A 22494-nucleotide genomic window follows, 5' to 3' on the forward strand; every position below is an offset into this window, starting at 1 on the left:
ACTCCGGTGCCCCGTTATAATCTAGTCACCCGGGAGCTCCTTGAAGACAGGTGCAGGGCAACCACCAGCTCAACTGGGAAGAGAAAAGGGGCAAACAAATAACTAGCTTCCCAAATAACTTGGGGGCTGCTCCCTCCAGTTTTTGCCTGCATGATATACATCCACAAATCACACATTAGTGACATCTTCACGTCTTTTGCTCAATGTCAGTGTCCATAGACATGAGGTTAGGAGCCACCTCTGTGCAGTTCGCCACACAGGGTCTCCAGCATGCAGCTCCAGCCAATCAGGACTGAGACATAAGGACTCTCTAAATTAGATCTGGAGCCAGAAAGCTCGGCTTCCTAACTCAGCTCTGCCACTTAGGAGCTGTGTGATCTTGGGCATGTTACTCAGCCTCTCTGTGTTTGTGGTTTCTCTGTCTGTAAACTCAGGGTGACCTGCATCATAGGATGTGTGAATACCAAATAAACTGGTAAGTACCAAGCACTTGACGACACCTAGTTCAGGTGAAAGCCCAGTAGGGTTGGCCCCGGTTATTCTGTTGCCATTACTACCTGTCAAGCTATACAACTACAGAAATGTCTTCACGAGGAAGCAAAGATTAGCAAAGGCTACTTTGGCGTGTAGGTTGATGAAAGGTGTTCCTGGGATCCCTCTACTCCCAGCTTCTAAAACCCCGGAGGAAAACTGGTTTTGGGGGCTGGAGTGTACCGGGCAGCGGGGAACTCGTTACCATCCCAGTGTGATTTCGAGGCTCCTTTTAGCCTCCTGGGACCTCCCAGTTAAAGGCCTTTGCTTGCCCAGGTAGAACGGGGAGTGATTGATTGAGCAGTGACCTGTCACAGCCCCATTTTCTGGTATGTTTCAGCCCAGGCATCCGTAACTATGATTTGCTTAGTGGAGAAAAATCAAAGGGGTCAGGGGTGAGGAGGAGAGGATGTAAGTAGCAATGTGGGGCCAAACTTCAGGGGGATTGCTTTTAAAGTAGCGGTCAGGCTTTAGGACCCTGGAGAAGTCTTGGAGCTTTTTCTAGGAGCTAAGATCCTCCCCTCTCTTCCCTCCCAGCTCCCCTAATAATTTGAATGATCATTCTGCCTTCCTGGACCAGCCCGACTTGGGGAGTGAGTGAATGAATGAGTGGGTGAGTGTTGCTTCTCCAGGTTCTATCTGTTGGTCTGGCCCACGGTGGACCAGTGCTCCCAGACTTTCCCGCACCCGGGTCCTGGGGAGTCTTGTAAATACGCACGTTCTGACTCTGTGGGTCTGGGGCAAGGGTGCTAAGATTCGACAGCGCTAATGAGCTCCCTGGTGATACTGATTCCGTCCTTCCCAGCTATTATCACACTAAATAATCTGAAACACCAGGGTCATCAAGCGGCCTTCAGTGCTCCGTGAGAACAGTGCAGGCACGCCATCCTAGAGTCAGGACACAGGGATGGCGCGCACACCCTTCCCACCAGTGTCCCCAAAAGGGGGCAGCTGCCCCAGAGAAAGTGGGTGGTGTCCTAGCACATATTCAATCATTCAAAACTAGTTATTGCATACCTAGTACGTGCCAGGCATTGGGGAGAGTGATGGTTACAACAGACTTTGGCCTGAGTAGGGGGTTGGGGACCAGCCTGGAACAAGAATTCACGCTCACATGTGAAAGGAGCCAGGAATTGAGACTGGGGACCTCTCATAGAGCGGGACCCACTCTGTCTCGTCTTATGGGACAGGGACTCCAGAAGGAAACCAAAAACAAAAATGAAAACAAAACCCTCCTCCCCTTGCCAGAGGGAGACAGGGTAGTCCACTTCATCCCAAGCTCAGGGAGGAGAAGCACGACCTCCCTTCCTCAGCCTTCTTTGGCAAGGTCTGTACTGTCAAACTTAAGCTCAGTGCTCTAGCAACGTCCCCAGGGCTTTTAAGCAGCCCTGGGTTTATAATAGTAATATGCCTAACTCTGAAATTAGAGAGCTAACCCAAACTCCGCTTTTAATCAGTTGTGAGGCCTGTGGCTTAATTATTGTTAAAGAAAATACAGATAAGCTGAGAAGTGTGATCTCTGCTGTGATGTTTTGTGTTGGGCACTGCGAGGTTATTTTGTATTTGGGGGGTTCTGTCTTCCACCCAAGGCAAGGTTTCTATTGACATTTGGGGTTGGAAACTTTTTGGATGAGGGGTTGTCGCATTCCTTGTAGGATGTTCAGCAGCCTCCCTGGCCTCTGCCAATTGAATATCTATAGCACACCCCCTTATTTTAACAACCAAAAATGTCTCTAGGCATTGTCCAATGTCCCTGGGGGTCAAAACTGCCCCTAAACCACTGCTCCAGGGTGACCAACTGAGGAGGCCTGAGATGTGGGACTTTCAGTTTTAAAACTGGGACCGTCCAGGGGAACCTGGGATGGTTTGACCTCACTACTCCTACCTCTAATAGAAATAGTCAGGATGGGTGGGAGCGGGGAAAATGGTTCAGTACCAGAAACACCATACTCTGCCAGTTAGTCTAGCCAACTCCTAGACAAATCAATGAGATCCTTGGTTACAAGTCATAGGTTGGAAAGAAGATAAAAGTACTTTGCTGCTTCTCATCCGTGGTAAGGGGGAGACCGCTCCAAAGTAGCTGAGTCTCTCTATGTAGAAGGCAGTGCCTGAAAGTCCCCACAAAGATCCCCGTAACACCCAGCGTCCCACGGGGTCCTTCGGCCCTCTTGGCCAACACTGCATGCAGGCATTGCGGCAACATCCTCCTAGACCAGTGGTCTGAGCTGAGAGGGCAGGAGACCGAGCTCCGGGGGACAGGGACGAGCTGAGGATACTGAGCCCACTGCACACCTTGTGCACAGCTCTGTCCCTTTGCCACGTAGAGGAGAATTAAAGGAGCCGACTGTGAATCTGTTTAGAAAATGGTGCTCATCAAAAGACAGTTGGCCCAGACCAACTAGAAGGGGTGGGAAAACCAGGACTGACCAGCTGCTTGGGTGGGGAAAGGGCTGGTCCGGGTCAAATGCAAAAGCCCAGTGGCTCTGACAGGAAGCATGGCTTGAACCTGCCTGCAGAGCATGGCTCTGCGGATGAATGCAACTGCCCCTTTCTTCAGAAAAATGCACAGAGGCACGCGCATACACACACCTTCAACTTTGCATTTAATTTCAGGGCATTCACTGGACTCCTGCAGTACATCAACCCCAATTATGAAGCCCTGAGCCAGTCATTAATAATCATACTATTACAGAGCAATCCGTATATGCCACTGGGCCAAATCCACTGGGCCAAATCCCTTTGGCCCAATTAGTTGGCTGAGGAAGCTTATGAAGTGGGTGCTAGAAGACGATGAACCATTCTCAGCCTTGTGTGACTTCCCTGGGATGAAACATCAGGTGGACTTCAAGATCAAAGACTTGGGTTGCAGTCCCTACTCTGCCACTGACAAGCAGGATGACCTTGGGTGAGTCAACTTGTCTAAGCCAGTTTCCCTAATAGGATCAGAAATGCTCAAAAAATATTGTCTTTTGCCTTTTTACTTATGCACAGCCAGTTCTTATAGTGGTTTCAAAGGCAAAGGTTCCACACCCCTGCGTACTACAAAGGTACCCTGGAGATCAACCAGTCCGACGGATGAGAAGGGAAGAGGTGTGCCAGCATCGCACAGCACGGCAGGTGCAGAGCCTCTGGCTGAGACTCAGGCCTCCCCGCCTTGGTCTCACAAACGTCACCCCTGGCCTCTGCCGGTCCTCACGGATTAGCCCTCGGTCTAGTCCAAGGACGGTTGTCAGCATATGCCTTCCTCCCCACAGCCAGTCATTGGGATGGTATATATGTATATATGATATATATGATATATATATATATACCATATACATATTTAAATCATATGTACCACATACATATGTGTGTGTGTGTGTATAAAATCTCCTAAGGGTTTCCAGAGGGACTGAATCTTGGGAGAAATTGTTGTCTCAAACGTGGGTTTTTCATTTATGCCTTTTCCGAATTAAGAACAAATCCAGAAGCTCTATGGCTGCAATTTGTCCATAAACACATGGGGAAAATGTCCACCCTCGCCAGAGAGCCCAGACTTGCAAATGGAAACAAGATACCACTTTTCGCTTGTAAAGTTTGCAAAGACGGCCATTAGAGCCCTAGGACTCATTCTGCAAGGGCGGGGTAAGATGAGCGCTCTCAGTATCAATTGCTTTTAGGAGGCAATTTAGCAAATTGTATCAAGCCTTAAAAATCTCTCCTCAGAAAATCATGAGAAATGCTGAAAAGGCTTTGTGCGCAAGGCTGTTCCGCTCAGCATAATGTGTAATTGTTTTTTAAAAAGGGAAACAATCTAATTACCCACAAACAGGGGGATGATTAAATAAATTCTAGAGGGGCCACTCAGTGGACTATTCAAGAGCTATTTAAAACAATGTTTACTAAAACTTACAATGACATGGGGGAATGCTTCTACTGTAATTTTCAGAAATCAGAATGCTGACAGGTGTGAACAATACCATGTAATCACAATCCTATTTTTTTAAAAATTACTGTATTCAAGCATGACAGGAAGAAAAGTATACCAAAGTAGTGACATTTTCCAAGTGTTCTATAATGAGCATACATTACTTTATTTTGTAAACTGTTGATATGCATATGTTTTTTTTGGACCTCAGGGGTAGAACTGCATGAATCACAATGGAACATGTTTTACTTTCATTCTTGAAAATATGTCATAAGCTGCAGAAACAGTGTGTGCACTGCCAGCCCCCCTCCCAGTCTGTTTTCTCTCTGCCCCCAGCTATGCCCGAGCTGGCCCCGGCCTCCCAGTGCCCGCTGTTCTGGATGGAGTTCAAAGGCCACTGCTGTTGCTTTTTCCCTCTCAGTAAGACTTGGGCCGAGGCCGACTTCTGCTGTTCTGCGTTCTCCATCGGCTGGAAGTCCGCCAAACTGGTCTCCATCCACAGGTGAGTGGGCTCCTCAAGCCTCCATAGTCCAGCCAACCAGCCCCTTTGGAAAGGGGAGTGGAGAATGGCATTTCTCTTTAGTAAATGGAACTAACTTTTATCCAGCCCAGTTTCTCATTGAAACTGTCCTCGGCAATAGAAAGCAAAGCATTTAGTAAGAGGAACAAAGAGTGTGCTGTGAGATCCACCTTTGTAAGTGTCGATCTGTGCTGTGCCCCGCTCTTTATAACAGGGAGTTGGCCCTCTATTGCAACTCACATGATATACTTACAAAGAACATAATAGAAGGAATAATGGCTGACGTTTAGTTGCTAAGTGTTTAGATACATCATCATATTAAGCCTCCCTCAAACCAAATTCAGTAGGTATCTCCATTTTACAGATATGGAATCTGAGGCTCCAAAAAGGCAAATCACTTGGTCAAAGTTACACAGCTATAAAGTGATGAAGCTCGGCTGTAAACCTGAGCAGTTGAATTCCATAGCCCACCCACCGAGGCATCCTTCGCGGTCCTCTGTCTCCTAAGCACCAGCGGCAGGGACCATCTCTGAGTTCTGTAGCCTGGTCCAGCCCTTTAATGCCTCCATACCTTAGCACATTCTGTTCCCTCTGTTGGGAATTCCCATCCATATCTTCTCCAGATGTTGTAGAGACTTCCTCAACCTTGAAGACACAGCTCTGACATCTATTCTCCAAAGTCTCCCCTGTCTCCGTGGCAGCCTAATTGCTCTCATCACCCTCCCCCTCCCAGAGTACTTTCTTCACCACAGTTTAATGACCTGTTTCACCTCTGACGTCCTTGCTGATCTGTGAAAGCCAGGTGTGATATGTCCCACTGGTAACCCACACTACAAACTCACAATCTTGCCTCTGTTTTTCAAGAATCTCAGAGACTGAAGTTAGAAAGACACTTGATTTATGCTTTAGAGTGACTGAGCTTTGTTAAAAACAAGATGGGCCCACTCTCCTAGCTTCCAAAGGAGTCTTCCCATCTATTTATCCAACAGATACATTGAGCACCCACTAAGTATTCTCGGTGGTGCTGCAGAACGTAGTGGGAACACAGGGTCAGACCTGGAAAACAGGAGCCACTACAGATTCTTAAAACAGAGAGAATTTAATGCATACCTAAGTGATGGAATCTGAGAACTCCAAGAGATGAGAGTGAGGCAACCCAGAGAGAGATTCGCTACAACAGGAAAGCCGATTCCGCCTTTGCTGAAGGGCAGGCCAGTCCGGTGAACACTGGAGCTGCCGAGATGCGGCAGCACCAGCCAGTGACTCCCTAGGCCGAGAGGGAAAGAAACACCGGACTTCTCTCCCCCTCTCCCCCCACCATGGGTGCCTCCCCTTACTTGGAAGGTGGCTGACATGACAGGGAAAGGCAGCTTTCAAGGGTCAAATCCCCTGCAATAGAGAGAGCAGACCAGGACTGGCACGTATGAAGGTGGATAAAATAAGTTCTCAAAATTTCCCAGCCTATGGAGGAAAGGGAGATCTATGTAATAAAGAATAAATTTAAAAGTAACTCCAGCTGAAGATGTTCCTGGAGCCAGCCCTAGGGAAGGACAGTTCAGCCGGCCTCATGGCGTGTGGGAACTAAACCCTGGTTCACTGGGCATCAGCAAGATGTCAGGCAAATTCAGGGCTTTACCAGCAATATCTGGCCGACTCCTGTTCTTTCGGCCTCAGCTTAACTTCTCCCACTCTTCCCAACTCCTAATGCCTCTCTCTTCCTCTCTTATACTTTCTCCCCCTTTCCTCTCTTTTACAGGTTGTTTTCCATTTGGCATAGAATACTTTCCTGAAAACATGAACAAGGGTTGAATTTGAACAGCAATTTGTTATCAGTAAGGTTTCATTCCCATAAAAGTGGACACTATTATAAAATTCCCAACTACATCTTGTCTTTGAGACACAATGGAATTCTATATTTCTGGTGTTTTCCTGGTGCTTTTTAATTTCGTCCTATCTTTTCCATAATTACGCACACAATCAGCTTATGTCCATGGAGTATCTGATTGAAGTCCAAGGTTCTCATACTTTCAGCTCACCTAATTTCATCCTTGTTTTAAGCGACAATTGAATTAAGTTCATTTGATCTCTGCTCCTTATTACTTGCAATAACACCTTGGGCCTTTCTCTTTCCTATGTATTTTGACCAGATATGGGGAAAATACAATAAAGCAGTGAAATAGGAGCTGTTGAACAAAGATGGTGATCGTGCCAACCTGACCGGGGGCCACCCCACGGGTGACGCCCGCATGCGTGTTCAGTGGTTGCGATAGCAGGCCCTGATGGTGTGTGAGAGGGATGTTTGAGGGTGCCAGTGCTCACCCTGCTGGGGAGGCCCAAGGTCAAATACCTGTTGGACTGAAGAACACTTTGTCCCCCAAAATCGTACCACATCTTTATTTGTTTGTCTCTTTATAGTATCTCTGATATAACCCAGCTTGTTTGCTAGTGTCTTTGAGGTGGATTTAAATCTATAGGGTGAATAATATTGCTGAGTCTTGCTCTCAGCTGGCGTGGATCAAATCCAGAGGTGCCCGTGAGATGACAGCCACATCTGGTGACCTAATTAAGAAAGAAAAAGGAGAAAACAGCACAATTGCATCATATCCTCTATTTACTTTGCTCCAGGAAGGTTAACAGGGGCCACTGTCAGATTTCTGTGAATGAGGCAACAAGTAACATGTTGCTGCATTTCCTGCCTTTGCAGCTTGGAGGAGAATGTCTTTGTGTTTGACCTTGTGGACGGCTGCGTCCCTGGGATCCCAGCTGACATCTGGACAGGGCTGTACGACCACAGACAGGTGAGGAAGCGATGGCCATCAGGCCCTCTTGGAAGCTCCAGCCAAGATTCCATTTTCATTTAACCAACCTTTCGTGTGGCACTTACGTATCCAGTTGCTGCTCAGTGCTCAGTAGGCAGAGAGAACTCAGAGACCAAGATGCCCCAGTTAGAATTCCATTAACACTGTGTCAGAGGATATGACGGAAACACGTAATATGGTCAGGGAAGGCCTCTGTTTCTCTGGGGTTCTCCAAAACACAGACATAAAAACATGATTAGATTTCCAAGGGATTTTTGTGGGGAAACATCTATGAAGAAAATAAGGGGAGGGGCATCAGGAGGCAGGGAATGTCTTCAGACGGTGATGGGGGTCTGAGAGCTGTGAAAGGAGAGGAGAAGGAGGGACTGGGCAATAACTCTCTGAGATACTAACTCCCTTTCCTAGGTGTGGAAACTGGGGCTCAGAGAGGTTCAGCATCATGTCTGGATTGCAGAGCCAGGACATGGGTGAAGCTAGAATCTCAAGCTTTAGTCTCTCTCTGAAGCAGCATGTTTCAGAGAATGAGGTGGCCTCCATAGTCATCAGCGCTTTGGGGAGGCTTTTCTAAACAGTTGAATAAATGAAGAAATGACCTTTGTTCCAAGACATTGCAAAAATGTAGCTCCTTCCCCAATTTGCACATTTACTGCAACACCAATCAAATTCCCAACAGGACTTTCTGTGCAATTGGACAGAATAATTTCACATCAGGCAAGAAAAATATGCACTTATTTGGACAAAAAGCAAAGGGGTGAAGGGTGACTTCCAACCACTCATAAATTTATTTTAAAGTGTAGTAATTAAAAGAGAAAGAGAGAAAGAAAGAAAGAGAAGGAAGAAAGGGAGGGAGGGAGGGAGGGAGGGAGGGAGGGGGGAAGGGAGGGAGGGAGAAACATCTGGTAGTTAGGGTCTTGGGAACTGAAGTCAGATAGAGCTGAGTTCAAATCCCGGCAATAATGCTTTGTTAACTGTGTGAATTTGGGTAGACCAATCTGAGCTCCAGTTTTCCCATCTATAAAATGGAGGCAATAATGCTTGCTTTGCAGGGTGGTGGGGGTAAAATGAGTAAAATACCTGGCATGCTATATAATACGCCCTCAACAAATGGCAGCTAGTAATGCAGCAATCATAGCAGGGTATCAGGTTAAACATGAGGACTTCTGCACTGTTAGAGGTGCAGTTCAGAATGTTGTCTCTGAATGGGAACTCACCGAAATGCTCAATCTTTCTCTCCTTGGCTTGCTCCTCGCCTTTGGATGGACCCCCAAGGAAGGGCAGTTTGAATGGACCAATGGCCCATCCTATGACTACAGCTACTGGGCTGGGAGCCAGCCGGGTGACGGCGTCCGTGCTGGCCCAGGAGAGGAGGAGTGCGTGCAGATGTGAGTGCGTGCAGATGTGGTACCGGCCCACTGGCGGTGGGTCCCCTGTGACCAGGGCTCTTGCAACAGTGCTGGAGAGGAGCCACAGATGGCCAGGAGACTGGCGAGTGGGGTCTCTGGGACACAAGGACCATGGCTCTCCTCCACAGTGAATACGTTTTAACTAGTATTTAATGGTGCGTTATTGACATGCAGCCTATGATTTGGACGAAAAGACGTTAGAGGTAGAAGCACGACAGAAGGATAATGTTTCTTTGTCAGCTCAGCAGCGCGCCACAGTGTGAGCCCCTCCCCCAGACTGGCGCTCCTGCTCCTGACTGATAGGACAAAGGTGGGCCTGGGGAGGCACTGGGGGGTCCGTAGTGAGAGGACACCTGAGTTCAAACCCTGGCCTTGCTGCTTTCTAGCTCTGTGGCCTCACAGGGAATTATTCATTTTCTCTGAGATTCTGTCTCAGGGCTGTTCTGAGGATTAATGGAAGTACGGCCAATGTAGCAGCACAGCGGTGAGCGTGTGGACTCAGGCCGAACAGCCAGTCTGAACTCTAGCTCCACCCCTTAACTAATTGTGCAGCCCAAGGTACGTGTCGTGACCACTTGGCACCTTAGAATCTTCAAAGGCAAAATGGGGTTAATGATACTTAACTCACAGGGTTGGTGTGAAAAAACAAAAACAGGAAAATGTACATAAAGAGGCTGCAGTGGTTAGCATGCAGCATGAGCAATCACCAACCACCGTCATCATTAAAAACATAGTCATTCCTCACATCAATGTTGAGAAGTAATAATGGTTAATACTTCCTTTTTGTGGATGAGGAAGCCAAGGCTCAGAGAAATTAGGTGATTTGTTTGAGGTCACACAGCAAGCAAGCAGTAGAGCTGGGTTGCAAACCCAGATCTACAGAACTGCAGATCCAAGCACACAACTGCTAGTCCCTCCTTGGCCCTTTTTCCTTTCCCGATTGGTAAGGGAGGCATAGAACCGAGACCAGCTGTCCTGGGAGCCATTCTGGAGCCTGGTAGCCACAGCTGGGCCAAGCCTCTGGGTGAAGTTTGTCCTGCACCTGCACGGGGGCAAGTGAAGACTAGCCCTCTGAGAGAGGAAGGCCGGACAGACAGCAGCCTCAACAAGCGTCAGTAAGAAAGGGATGCCAGTGCAGGCATGAGGCCTCCTGGAAAGGGCGTGCGTTCCAGTGGGGTGTGGGGGACTTTTATTGTGGTGGGCGGGCCTTCGCCCAGGTTCTCCGCTTCCTCTCACCACAGCTCTGAGGTCCTGGAACCACAACACCTGCAGCCGAAAGTCGCCCTTTGTCTGCGAGATCGCACCTCTGAGACCGTTCACTGACCCAGGCTCGTCTCTCGGAGTGAGCCCAGCTCCAGCAGCATCTTGTCGCTGTGCCTAGTGTAGAACTGACGCTCAATAAGTGTAAAACACAGAGGAGAGAAATCTCCTAGACAGAGATTCTACACAAGCAAATCTTGACAGAGAGTGGTTACTTGATCACAAGTGACAGGAAATCCAATTCGAACTGGCTGAATAAATTTAAAAGATGGGTGGATTTATTGATCCAAGGAACAAAAGGCCAGGGGCCGATCTAGATTCAGAGTCAGCCCTTGTTGGCCTGGCTTGGGGCGCGTGTGCGCCCTGGAAGCACTCACTCTGGCCTGTGCTGCTGGCACAGGCTTCGACACCGCCGCTGAGGCAGAGACAGACGGGCGGGCGGCAGTCGGTGTCCTCAACCACATGGGGCCAAAGGGGAGGGTCGTTCAAACTCATGCATTGCTGGTGCGAATGGGAAATGGTAAAGCAGTTCTGGAAAAACGGTTTGGTACTTTCTCAAAAGTTAATATAGAATTACCAGATGACCCAGCAATTCCAGGCCTGGGTGTGTACCTGAGAGTTGAAAACAGGGAGTATTCAAACATGAATGGTCATACCTGCATCATTCATAGTCTCCCCAAAAGTGGAAACATCTTTGAGGTTACAACCCAGACGGCCCCATTTCATTGTCAAGGTCCTGAGCAGTACCCTGACTGTAGTATGACGAACTGCCGTGGTTAGGGGCTTAAGTGCCTTTGAAGTCTGGTCACGCTGAGTCCTGGGCCTGGTCTGCCCTCCTGCCACAGGAGATGAGAACTTCTCCGTCTGCAGCCAAAGAGGCTCTTGACTTTCACTCCTGGAGCAAGTGTCTGCTACTTGTCCTTGGCATTTTCTCATGTGTCTGCAGTAGCAACATCCAATCTATTTATGCTCATCACCTGCCTGATACATCACTCCTGCTAGTGCATTCCCTCCTTGGGACACCTTCCCTGTTTCCTCCGCGCGAGTTTGGACAATCGGACACCACCTCATGCCAGCGGCTGCCTGTGTTCTGCACGCCATCACTGATCTCCAGCCTGGAGGAAAGCTGTCCAGCTCCGGGGCCCCATCTGGTCATCTGCTTCCTCAGCCGCCCCTGATAACGGCGATTCTAGATCAGGTTCTCTGGCAGAGCTTGCTGAGACAGAGTTTGGAGTAGATGTTTATTAGGGATCAGCACTTGTGAAGAGAAGGCAGAGGAAGAAGTGGGACTGAGTCATGGCCTGACAGATTATCAGCTAACCTGCTGGGGTGATCTGAGGCAGCTACTGGCCATCAGGGTGGACCACACAGGGCTGAAATGGCCAGGCCTTTAGACCCGGACTCGGCTCCGTCACTGAGGTGGGCGTCCCTGGAAAGGGTGTAGCTTCAGTCAAGGCCACTCTCTGTAGCTGAGGCTGACGGCTGGAGGTCCGCTGTTCCCTGCCTGGAAGGGCCACCTGGGTGGCGCATCTACATATTCTCACATCTGAAATCAGAAAGGCATGGATTCACATCCCACCACTGCCACTCACTGTGTGACCCCATGCAAGTGGTTCAACCTCTTTGAATTTCAGTTTCCTCCTTTGTAAGATGAAAATAGTCTCTTCCAGCTCTTCCTGTGACTCAACGGGCAGGTTTGGGAAATAAAAAGCCTGCATAGGTGACCTCCAGAAAACTACAACTTGTTCCTCAAGCATCACAAATGTCCCTATCTTACCACTTTGAATGGAAGTCTTTCTCAACTGTCTCATACATTTCCCTGCTTTCTTAAACAGAAGGTACCAAGAGGATTTGTCTTTATTTGATGGCTCAGTGGGCTGCATCTAGTTCAGGGATTTTTGTCTCCTGTCATCATATCTGGGTGCCGTTGTGCCTGCCTCTGACAGCTCGCAGAATCTCCAGCCTTTTCTAGGCTGTTGCTGCTGAAATGGCGTGGGAGGGACTAACGAGAGAGAGAGAGATCGATGATAAATGATGGGTGGATGGATGGGCAAATGGATGGATGGACACATGGCCTCATAGATGCATGGGTGGATGGGTGGATAGACTGACAAGAAGGCAGTGAGGATTCAACCTTAAATTTCAACTCAATATATGTGAAATGGGGGGAGAGGGTTGAACACGCAGAAGGCTGACCCCAGCCTCAGCGCGGTCCTCTCTGGAAGGGCAGGGCCGCGCCTCGCCCCCATGAGGGGTTCTCGGAGGGAGGACGTTTCTCCTGTGCTCAGTTTATAAGTAGGGAGCTCTTGGTGGAGATGTAAAAAAGACTCAGGAGACGAGTCGACTGTCAAAATAGACAGATGGGGCACAGCGAAGTGGTTCGCCCAATTGGAAGAAGAAGAAGAATTTTTTGAAGAAACAGGGAAGTCAGACCTCTTATTTTGAAGCAAATCTCAGAGCCGACAGGCCCTGAAACATCTGTCCTTTTAAAGAGGGTCCAACCAGCTGGGGTGCTCTTTTGAGAAGCCCTATATTCTCTCTCCTGATGCTCACAAATATGTTAACCTGCCAGCACGTTAACAGAAGATTCCGGGGCTTTCTTTTCCAGACCAGGGCGAGCCAGCACCTCGGCACCTCTTCCTGACACCTGCTCAGCGTTGGGGACTTGAGCCATGGAAGCTCATTCTTTCTCCCAACAGCCCCACAGCCCACAGCAGGGAGATCTGCTGACCTTGTGACATGAACATGAACGGCGGCTGTCAGCTGTGACTCGGGAGATGGGGGATCAGCGAGGTTGAGAACCGTCACCCTGAAATGACTGACGATTAGATGGCTCACTGTTCGGTGGAATCTACAAGGCCTTTACTCACAATGCGAAATATGTCTAGGCCGTATTGTGGATGGACAAAAGCCAGTTTCAGGAAAACACGTAAAATATTATATCATTTATGTATCCAAATCCCCTCCACAGAATTTTACTCTGCATTTCTATAGTCACATATATCTGTAAATACGGAATAAAAAGTCTGGAAGGATTCACACAAAAGTGTAAAATGAAGGACCTCAGAGATGGGAGTAACGGTCCCAAGGGAGCCCATTAGCTTACTCCGTCATGTGGTACAGTGACCCTCCATTCATGTAGCGCTGTGTAGTTAAAAACATATCTCTACTTTTTAAAGTGTGTGTCATTCTGTCTCACAGTGTCCAGGGCTGGGTTTGACTTGGCCAAGGACCCAGGACCAATCACTGGGACAAACAATGACACCTTTAATCTAATTATTACTGAAATGCTTACAAGAAGGTAGTACCAGTTTCCACTCTCATCTATGCCGAGATAACAAGAATAGTGACATTCTTTGCTGGTGCTGGCTTTAATTAATATTACTTTGATAACCATCGAGGATGAGCACTTCTCATCATGTTCTTGGCTGTCTTGAATCGGAGGGAAGGGTGCCCATTTCTCCAGTCCCCATCGGCTGGGAAATGCCCACCTCCTAGAGCCCAGTGACTACTTAATTAACACCTGCCCCTTACAGAAACCAGGCTCCCAGCGAACTCCCCCTCTGCAGGAACCTATACTTTTCCCCACACCCTCAGGAGTCATTGCTATTTGCCTCACAATAGAAAGACTCCAACAGTAACACAGGCCTGTCAAAGCCAAGTCTTCTAGGAAGCACTGGTCTGCGTTAATGATACCATGTATCTACAGTCCTGTCAAAGCCAAGTCTCCTAGGGAGAGCTGGTCTGTGTTAATGATACCATGTATCCACAGGGCGAGGCCCCAGCTGCGAGGCAAGCACAGGTGCAGGGGAGAGATGGGGGAAGCCCTGCAGGAGCTCTCAGGGGCTCCACAGGCTCTGCTCTCCTCTTCGTGGGCCCTGGCAGCTTGACATTCACTGGTACCTCCTCGCCAAGCCCCACAGTGCATCTGCACCACCAGTATCATTAGCTCATTACCTTTCATCCATGCAAGCCAGCCCATTGCCAGCCCCAGCCTTTGGTTGTACGGAGACGAGTGTTTTTGCAAAAAGGGCCTCACGGTAATAATGGAGTGGCAGGGGTGAAATTGTAGGCATGAGAATTTCAATGAGGGACAGGCCTGTCTTTATCAGGACAACATCTTGGTAAAACACTTGGTAAGGAAGGGAGCCAAAGTAACTAAAGAGATGGCCAAACTACTCCAGATTCAAAACGAGTTGGAAATATGTGGTAATCATGTGTCAAAGATTTACTTAATTCATCAGTGCAGGAACACGCAGAATGGGGAAAACTGCTTCAAAGGTTAGGGGAAACTAACCACCATATATATACCCACACACGTTCAGCGGGACAAAGAATGCTAGAGTAAATGTTCACGTGAAAGGCAAAACTAGTTCACGACCAACAGGGCAATAAAATCCATAGGCCAGGAACTGGCGAGTTGCGACCTGCGAGTCAAACCAGGCCTCCCAATTGTTTTGTATGGAAAAGAAGCCAATATTTCCTAACACATGAAAATGACATGAAATTCAAATTTCAATGTCCATAAATGAATTATTTTTTTAATATTCAACTGAGGACATGCTCAGAGAGGGGAAAGGAGAGAGAGAAACATCGAACAACCACCTCTCATATGCGCCCTGAGCAGTAACTGAACCCGCAACCTTTAGGTTTACAGGGCGAAGCTCCGACCAAGCCACGGTGTCCAGGGCCATAACGGAAGTTTCACTGGAGCCCAGCCATGCGCATTTACAGCAGTCTGGCTGCTTCCACAATACGATGGCAGAATCAAATCGTTGCAACAAAGACTGCATGGCCCACGAAGCCTAAAATATTTGTCACCTGGCCCTTCTCAGGAACAGCCTGCTGACCCCTGCTGTAGGTAATAACACGCCAGTAATCTGGCAGATTGTATCCGCTACTGCACAAAACTCAGTTAAACTTAATTCTCTACAAGTTCACATCTAACTTTGTAGAATCTGGGCTAATCAATAACAAAGTCAAACTTACATCCCCTAGAAAACCAGATAACCTTTAAGCAGACAGTGTTCCAGTTTGATTTTGAAAGGTTGTACAGCTACCTTTTTTCTTTGTTTCAAACTTTCAGATGGTTGTTCTTAACACTCAGAACAAAGAAATTATTAAGTCATGCAGACTTGGGGATCTATTACGATCTACAAATACAGTTCAAGGTCCAGAAGGCCACTGCCTCCACAGGAACAGGTGAAAAGTCAGAACACGTCTATGAATTAGGCCAGTGCTTCTCAAATTCTAAGGTGCATGTTAATCAGCAGGAGATTTTTTTTCTTTTATCCTCTCTCTTTCTCTTGAGAGAGAGAGAGAGAGAGAGGGAGAGAGAGAAGCATCCATGTGAGAGAGAAACATAGATTGCTTGCCTCTATATACCCCCTGACTGGGGATTGAACCCACGACCTTTCAGCATAGGGGATGATGCCCCAGACAGCTGAGCCTCGGCCAGAGCAGATCTTGTCACAATGCACACCCTGCTCAGTGGGTCTGGAGCAGGGCCTGAGGGTCTAACGAGCCCCCAGGAGATGCAGATGTTGCTGGTCCAGGGACCATACTTTGAGCAGCAAGTAGTCATGAATGTTTAAACTGTTTATTGAATTTTTCCCACGTGTCACGCACTGGGCTCAGTACTCCGAATGTGACAGTGAAGCCGATGCTTGAATGCAGAGCTCTGTGACTTCAAACTCCGTGCTCAGAGCGAAGGAAGTAGAAACAGTCATGGATGCAGGGGCAGGAATGACTGTCACTGGGGTGGGGCCCTCTCACCTTTGAGCTCACCAACACAATGAGATGCCTTCCTCTCTTTTCTGCGTTCAGAGAACTGCTGGTCTCTGGAAAATACCCTCGGGAGAGGCTGAGTATCTGCTTTCTGTTGGTGGCAGACCCCTGAAGGACAGGGAGTGCTTTTTAATGCAGTGTCACTACAGCAGCGAGGCATTTGCTGTGTTTGTAGACGCCCACAAGTCGCCTCCCTCTGAGGACCTTCGTTCATCAAATTCCCAGACTTTGACTCAGCCCCATTATCTTTGTTACAGAGTCTCAAGTAGTCTCTTCATGCACAAAAACAATCTCCTGAATACAGAGCAGGTGCATGTTTCTGGAATTTCAACCTGTCTTCCTGGGGAGGACAGAAGGGAGGAGCAGGTGTTCACGCTCAGCCGATGGGCTCGCCACCCTGGCCAAACAGTCCCTTTGTCCCCCCATGGAGCAGTGACGGGATGCCGTGGTTGGTCACCCAGATGTCGCTGTGATTTCCGCTGCGTCATGTCGCCCACACTGTTTCTGGCGATCCAGATGACAAGTGGGGCGTGTTTGGGAGACAGCAGAGCCCTTTCGGAGGTGCTGCAGGGGAAGAAGCACCAGCCTGGATATTAAGACGTCTGGCGTCCTGCTCCTGCCTGCAACTCGCCGGGTGATTCTTTTCTGTTTGGAACTGACGACACAAACTGGCTGCAGCAGAAAACCGAGGCGCTCAGTCCTCCAGGTGAGGGACAAAGCCCAAAACCAAGGCAGGGCTGCGTCCAGGGGCCGAGCTCACTGTGCTTCTAGCTCCAGTCAGCCGGATGCTTCACCCTCTGCCCTGCCTGCTTTGGGCACACCTTGGTCTGTACGACCTGAAAATCTACCTGAGTCCTGATCGCCGTCATTGGCCCCTGCCTCCCCTGTCACCCTCCCTCCTTGGGAGGCGTTCTCCTCCCGGGAGGTGCTTTGTCAAGTACAAACCAACCAATCCAGAGCCCACACCCCTGACCACCTCCCTCACTGCTTCCACGCAGGGGCCACTTCACACCTGTCCTAATCACCCCAGGGCCGGCCCCCGGTCCCCAGGGTTCGCTGGAATTGTTCAGACTAGCCAATGGTAGGCCTGTTGGCCCCCCCTCACCCTTCCTTCCTGCAGAAGCTACAGTGAAGCCTCTCACCCACGGGTCCCCTTCCTCTGTCCTGTGCCTGTCACTGGTGCTTCCCCATGTGTCCCACCCGTCATGTGACGGGTACTTCCAGCTCTGGGGATCTGCGAGTATAATGGACCATCTGCTCAATGACAGTCCACTCCGATCTGTTGTCCCTGCCATATCTAACGAACAATCGAGCCTGTTTAAAAAGGGACTCAGTGCCATCAGAAGGCAGTCTCTCCGAGCCCCGCTTTCCATGGTCCTGCTCATCCAGGCTGGTGTCCCGGCTTCACTCCCAGACAAGGCTGCTGCTTCCTCTAGGGTAACAGAGGTCTGCCGACATCCCACTGCACTCGGAGTTTAGGGGCCTCCACGGAAGGAGGAACGCTCTTCCCACAACAGTAGGACACTCGATTTCTATCGGCCTGGCTTGAGTGACATGCCCATCCCCAAACCAGTCACCGTGGTCAGAAAGACAGGGTCCTCTGACCGGGTGATATAGGGGACCTCCAACCCCTGCGGGCCCAGAGTGGGAGCTGCTCCACCCCAAGACGTACGGCCTGAGAGTTTGGGATCCCCAGAAGCAGACCCCCACCACGAGGATTTGGTGCAAGTAGGTTATTTGGAAGGTGACCCCAGGAGCCCTAGCGGGAGAAGGAGAAGTAAGGCAGGGAAGGGATGAGGGCCACTACCAGGTGCATTCGTGACAGTGACTGCTTTGTCGATTGGGACCCAGTCCAGATGGGCACTTCTGGGAGACTGTACAGAACTCGTCTAAGAGGTAAGGGACTTGGGGTATCTGTCACTGGTTGAGGCTTCAAGGATGTGTATTTTCAACCATTTCCAACCTGGCCTGAGTGCTTACTGCCCAGCTTCTGGGGCCAGAGAACACCTCAGGCAGCAAGTCTCAGGGGCCCAGGGGATATGGCCCAGGGCAGCACCAGCATCTGTTACAGTCAGAGACGAGACCTTCCCCCACTCTGCACCTCTGAAAGTGGTCTCGTTTGTGAAGTCAGATCCTTAGAATACAGGCTCACTGCCCTCTCCCGGGGACACCCACACGCTTCCTCGGGGCTGAGACAATGTAAGGAGGTGGTTGGTGTCTCAGTCAGGGTCTCAACAGAAAAGATAGGGCGCAGGCTAAACTGTTTATTTAAAAAGATTTTGCTGCCCTGGCTGATGTGGCTCATTTGGCTGGAGTGTCATCCCAACAGACCAAAAAGCTGTGGGTTCGATTCCTAGTCAGGGCATATGCTTAGGTTTCCGGCTCAATACCCAGTCAGGGTGCAGGAAAGAAGGCAACCAGTTGATGTTTCTCTCATGTCCTCTCTCTCTCTCTCTCTCCCCCTCCCTCCCTCCCTCCTTCCCTCTCTCTATCCCCCTCCTGTCTCTAAAAGTAATAAAAAATGTTCTTAAATGAGAACAAAATAAAATAATTTTTAATTTAAAAATTAAAAGAGATTGCTGATGAGGTGGGGCAGCATGCAGAACTGGCAGAAAAGGGAGCAGTCCCACCCAGAATGGGACAAGGCGGGGAGATGTATCGTGGGAGTCCCGGGGAACAAGGGAAGTAGGAGGGGGACCACTGCGCAGTGTAGCCGCAGCCCACAGCCCGGGGCGGGGGTCATGGGTCGTAGCCACTGCTAGAACGCCAGCTGGGAGGGCGGCGCTGGGAGGGGCAAAGTAGCACCAAATCTCCTTCCTCCTGCCCTCCAGATACTCCCCCTGGCCGAACCCAAAGCGAAACCAGAGTCCAAGGAATCAGCTGGCGGATGCCTACCTCCTGGGGAGCAAAGCCAAGCAGAGAAGGATAGCAATTGGATATAGGCAGACAAACAGAAGAAAACCTGCCCACCTGGGTTCAACTCCTGGTTCCTCTGCTTACTAGCTGTGCAACTTTGGGCGAGCTGCTTAGCCTGTCTGTGCCTCAGTTTCATCACCTATAGATTGGCAACAGTGTCCCTCTTATGGTTGTTGTAGAGATTAAGACACATGAAAGCACTTAAAACAGGCATTTTGTAAACGATCAACAATTATTAGCTATTATTATTATCATATAATTATGTCAGTTATCGTAAATATTATTCTGTCGCTTATCACCACATGACAGCCCTGTGCTAAGTGCTGAATTGCTATGAAGTTAAAATGTGATCAGAGGTGTTGGAGGAATTAGAAATTTTGAGCATACTCTCAGAAGCTGAAGAGTATTATTATTATTTTGCCTAAGAAGTTTCCATGAATATTGCTTCAAGGGCCCGAGGGGGCTGGGGGGAGAGAAAGGGGGGTGGGGAAGAGAGAGAGAGAGAGACACCAGGGCTGGGGAGAAATCTGATTTTTCTATATCTGGGACACTCCTTGTAACTCCTGCCAAAAACCATTTCATGCCTCCTCTGCACCAAGAGCAAATTTTAAAGGAGTGTAATATGTTCTTCATTAAAGTCAGCGATTTTCAACCCTTTTTCTTTCATGGCACTCATAAAAGTCATTACTAAAATTCTGTGGTGACCAAAAAATATATTCTTTGCCAATATGACAGAAAAATAGATCACATTTTGATTTATTCACACCAGATGACTATTGTGTTGGCTGCTGTTGTCATTCACTTGACACTCTACGAGAAGGGGGTCACGGCCCCTGACTAACGAGTCGGGTGTTGTGGGTTTTCAAAAGTCTTGCAGCACAACAGTTGAAAATCGCTGTTATAAGTCAAGATAGACCTTTTCAGATCATCGTCTCTGGGAAGCGGCTGAGCGGAGCCAGGCTCCCCTGACATTCTGCAGAAAGGTTTGAAGGTGGCAGTGTCCCTCCCACGTGGTGGCAGAAACAGCACGGGGGCGGGGCAGCAAACCAGACTTGGCGGGGGGAGGTCAGACCCTTCCCTTCAGCGATTGCTAAGGGCCAGGCACTGCGCTGAGCACCTACAGTCGTTAATCCTCCCTGCAAAGTGTTACTACAGCTCCCCCCACCCCCCCTTCCCTGTGGAGCCTGTGTTAATAGCTGAAGATAAGGAAAACTCAGTTTGAGTAGAAGCCTCCTTGGGACCTGACCCTGGGAACAGAAATTCCTGCTCCTCCTTCCAGAAATTGCTCAATTGCCCTGGACCTAGTCTAAGGAGATGGCACCACGTTTGGTCTTCTAGATGGGGGGCCAGAGGCTACCCCCAACTCCACCTGGGTGCCTCCGCCCTCTGAGTGTGAGAACAACCCTTAGCCCAGTCCACACCTGGACTTTCCTCATGGAGCTGAGCAACCACAGCTGCGTTCTTTGAACTGGTCAAAAAGTTTATGACGTCATAAGACTCAGCACCTTGCCACACCACAGACATCCCAGGTGTGACCTTATCATCAGGTGTCACAACATAGGCTGACAGGGGAGCAGCCCCACAACTCCAGGCGTGATCTTAGAGTAACAGGATTGTATCTCAACCTTTTTATTTCTAACATAAGCATAATGACAGACACATACCTCACTGGGAGAGCGGAGTAAATGAAAGTGAAATAATGTAGATGGAAATCCTGGAACATGGAGATGGATTAGTGAGGGTTTAAGGCTCTAAGCCACAGAAACAAACAATGTCCACCTTACACAAAGAAGCAAAAATTTATGTAAAACATACAGAATACCTGGCAACAAGGAAGGGAAATGGAAGAGCCAAGGCTTGAAAGGGACTTGAAAGCAGGCTCAGCGTGCTAGGCAGAGTTTGAAGAATGACCCCCAATGATCCTTGGCCTTACATAACTCTTCCCCTTGAATTTTTGGTAGAATCTGTGATTATGATAAGGTGTCACACCCATTTTTATATTATGTTATGTAGCAAAATAGATTTGGCAGATGTAATTAAGTTTACTAATCAGTTGACATAAAATGGGAGATCACCCAGGTGGGCCTAATCTAATCACAGAACCCTTTAAAAGTAGAACGTGTTCTCTGGCTGGTAGCAGAAGAGGAAATCAAAGAGAGTTCAAGTGTGAGAACTATTTGATATCTTTAAAGAAGGAGGAGACACTAGGAGGTGAGTGTTTTCCCTAGCTGAAGGACGATAGGAGATTGGGATGTCAGTCCTACAACCACAAGGAACTGAACTGTGCCAACAATTTGAGAGAGCTCGGGAACACATGCTTCCCCAGCGCCTTCAGAAAAAACCCAGACCAGCCGGCATCTTGATTTCATTTTTGGGAGACCCCAAGCAGTGAATCCAGCTAAGCCCACCCCCACTTCTCCGACCTTCAGAATTGTGAGATATAAATGAGTGTTTTGTTTTATTTTTGTTTTTGTCCATAGATAATGACTTTTGTGCTTTTAAAAAAGATTTTACTTATTAATTTTTAGAGAGAGGGAAAGGAAAGGAGAAAGAGAGGGAGAGAAACATCAATGTGTGGCTGTCTCTGGAACGTCCCCTACTGGGGAACCAGCCCACAACCCAGGCATATGCCCTGACTGGGGATTGAACCACACCTTTTGGTTCGCAGACCATACTCAATCCACTGAGCCATACCAATCAGGGCTATGCTATCTTTGATATGATTTTAAATTTCATATTATTATTACAGTGTTTATAAGCACAACTTGAAAAACCAGAGTAATAGTTTTCTATGCTGCATGACAAATTACCACAAATATAAGTGGCTTAAACCAACACAAATTTATTATCTCCAAGTTTCTGTGGGTCAGAAGTCCAGGCATGGCTTTGGGGTCTGAAATCTAGGTGTCAGCTGGGGCTGAGGTCTCACCCAAGGCTGGGGCCTCTTCCAAGATTTATTGGTTGTTGACTGAGCTCAATTACTTTAGCTGTGGGCCTGAGGCCCTCAGCTCCAGGAGCCGCCCACTGCCCCTTGCCACATGACCCTGCCCACACATGGCTGTTTGCTTCTGCAGGGCCAGCTGAACAACATCACTGAGTCTTTTAATTTCTTGATTTCCTCTGTGTCTGACCCTGAGACCCAGATTCTAAGGGTTCATGTGATTAAGTCAGGCTCACTCAGCATAATTTCACTTTTTTTCTTAATTTATTTTTTTAAATTGATTATGCTGTTACAGTTGTTCTATTCCCCCCTTCATTCCCCTCCACCCTGCCCCCCCATCCCCACCATTACCCCCCTTTAGTTTATGTCCATGTGTCTCAAGTCCTTTAGATTCTATATTTCCCATGCTA

Source organism: Artibeus jamaicensis, unplaced genomic scaffold (genome assembly GCF_021234435.1).
Source record: "Artibeus jamaicensis isolate MK-2021 breed Jamaican fruit bat unplaced genomic scaffold, CSHL_Jam_final contig_729, whole genome shotgun sequence".
NCBI classification, from domain to species: domain Eukaryota; kingdom Metazoa; phylum Chordata; class Mammalia; order Chiroptera; family Phyllostomidae; genus Artibeus; species Artibeus jamaicensis.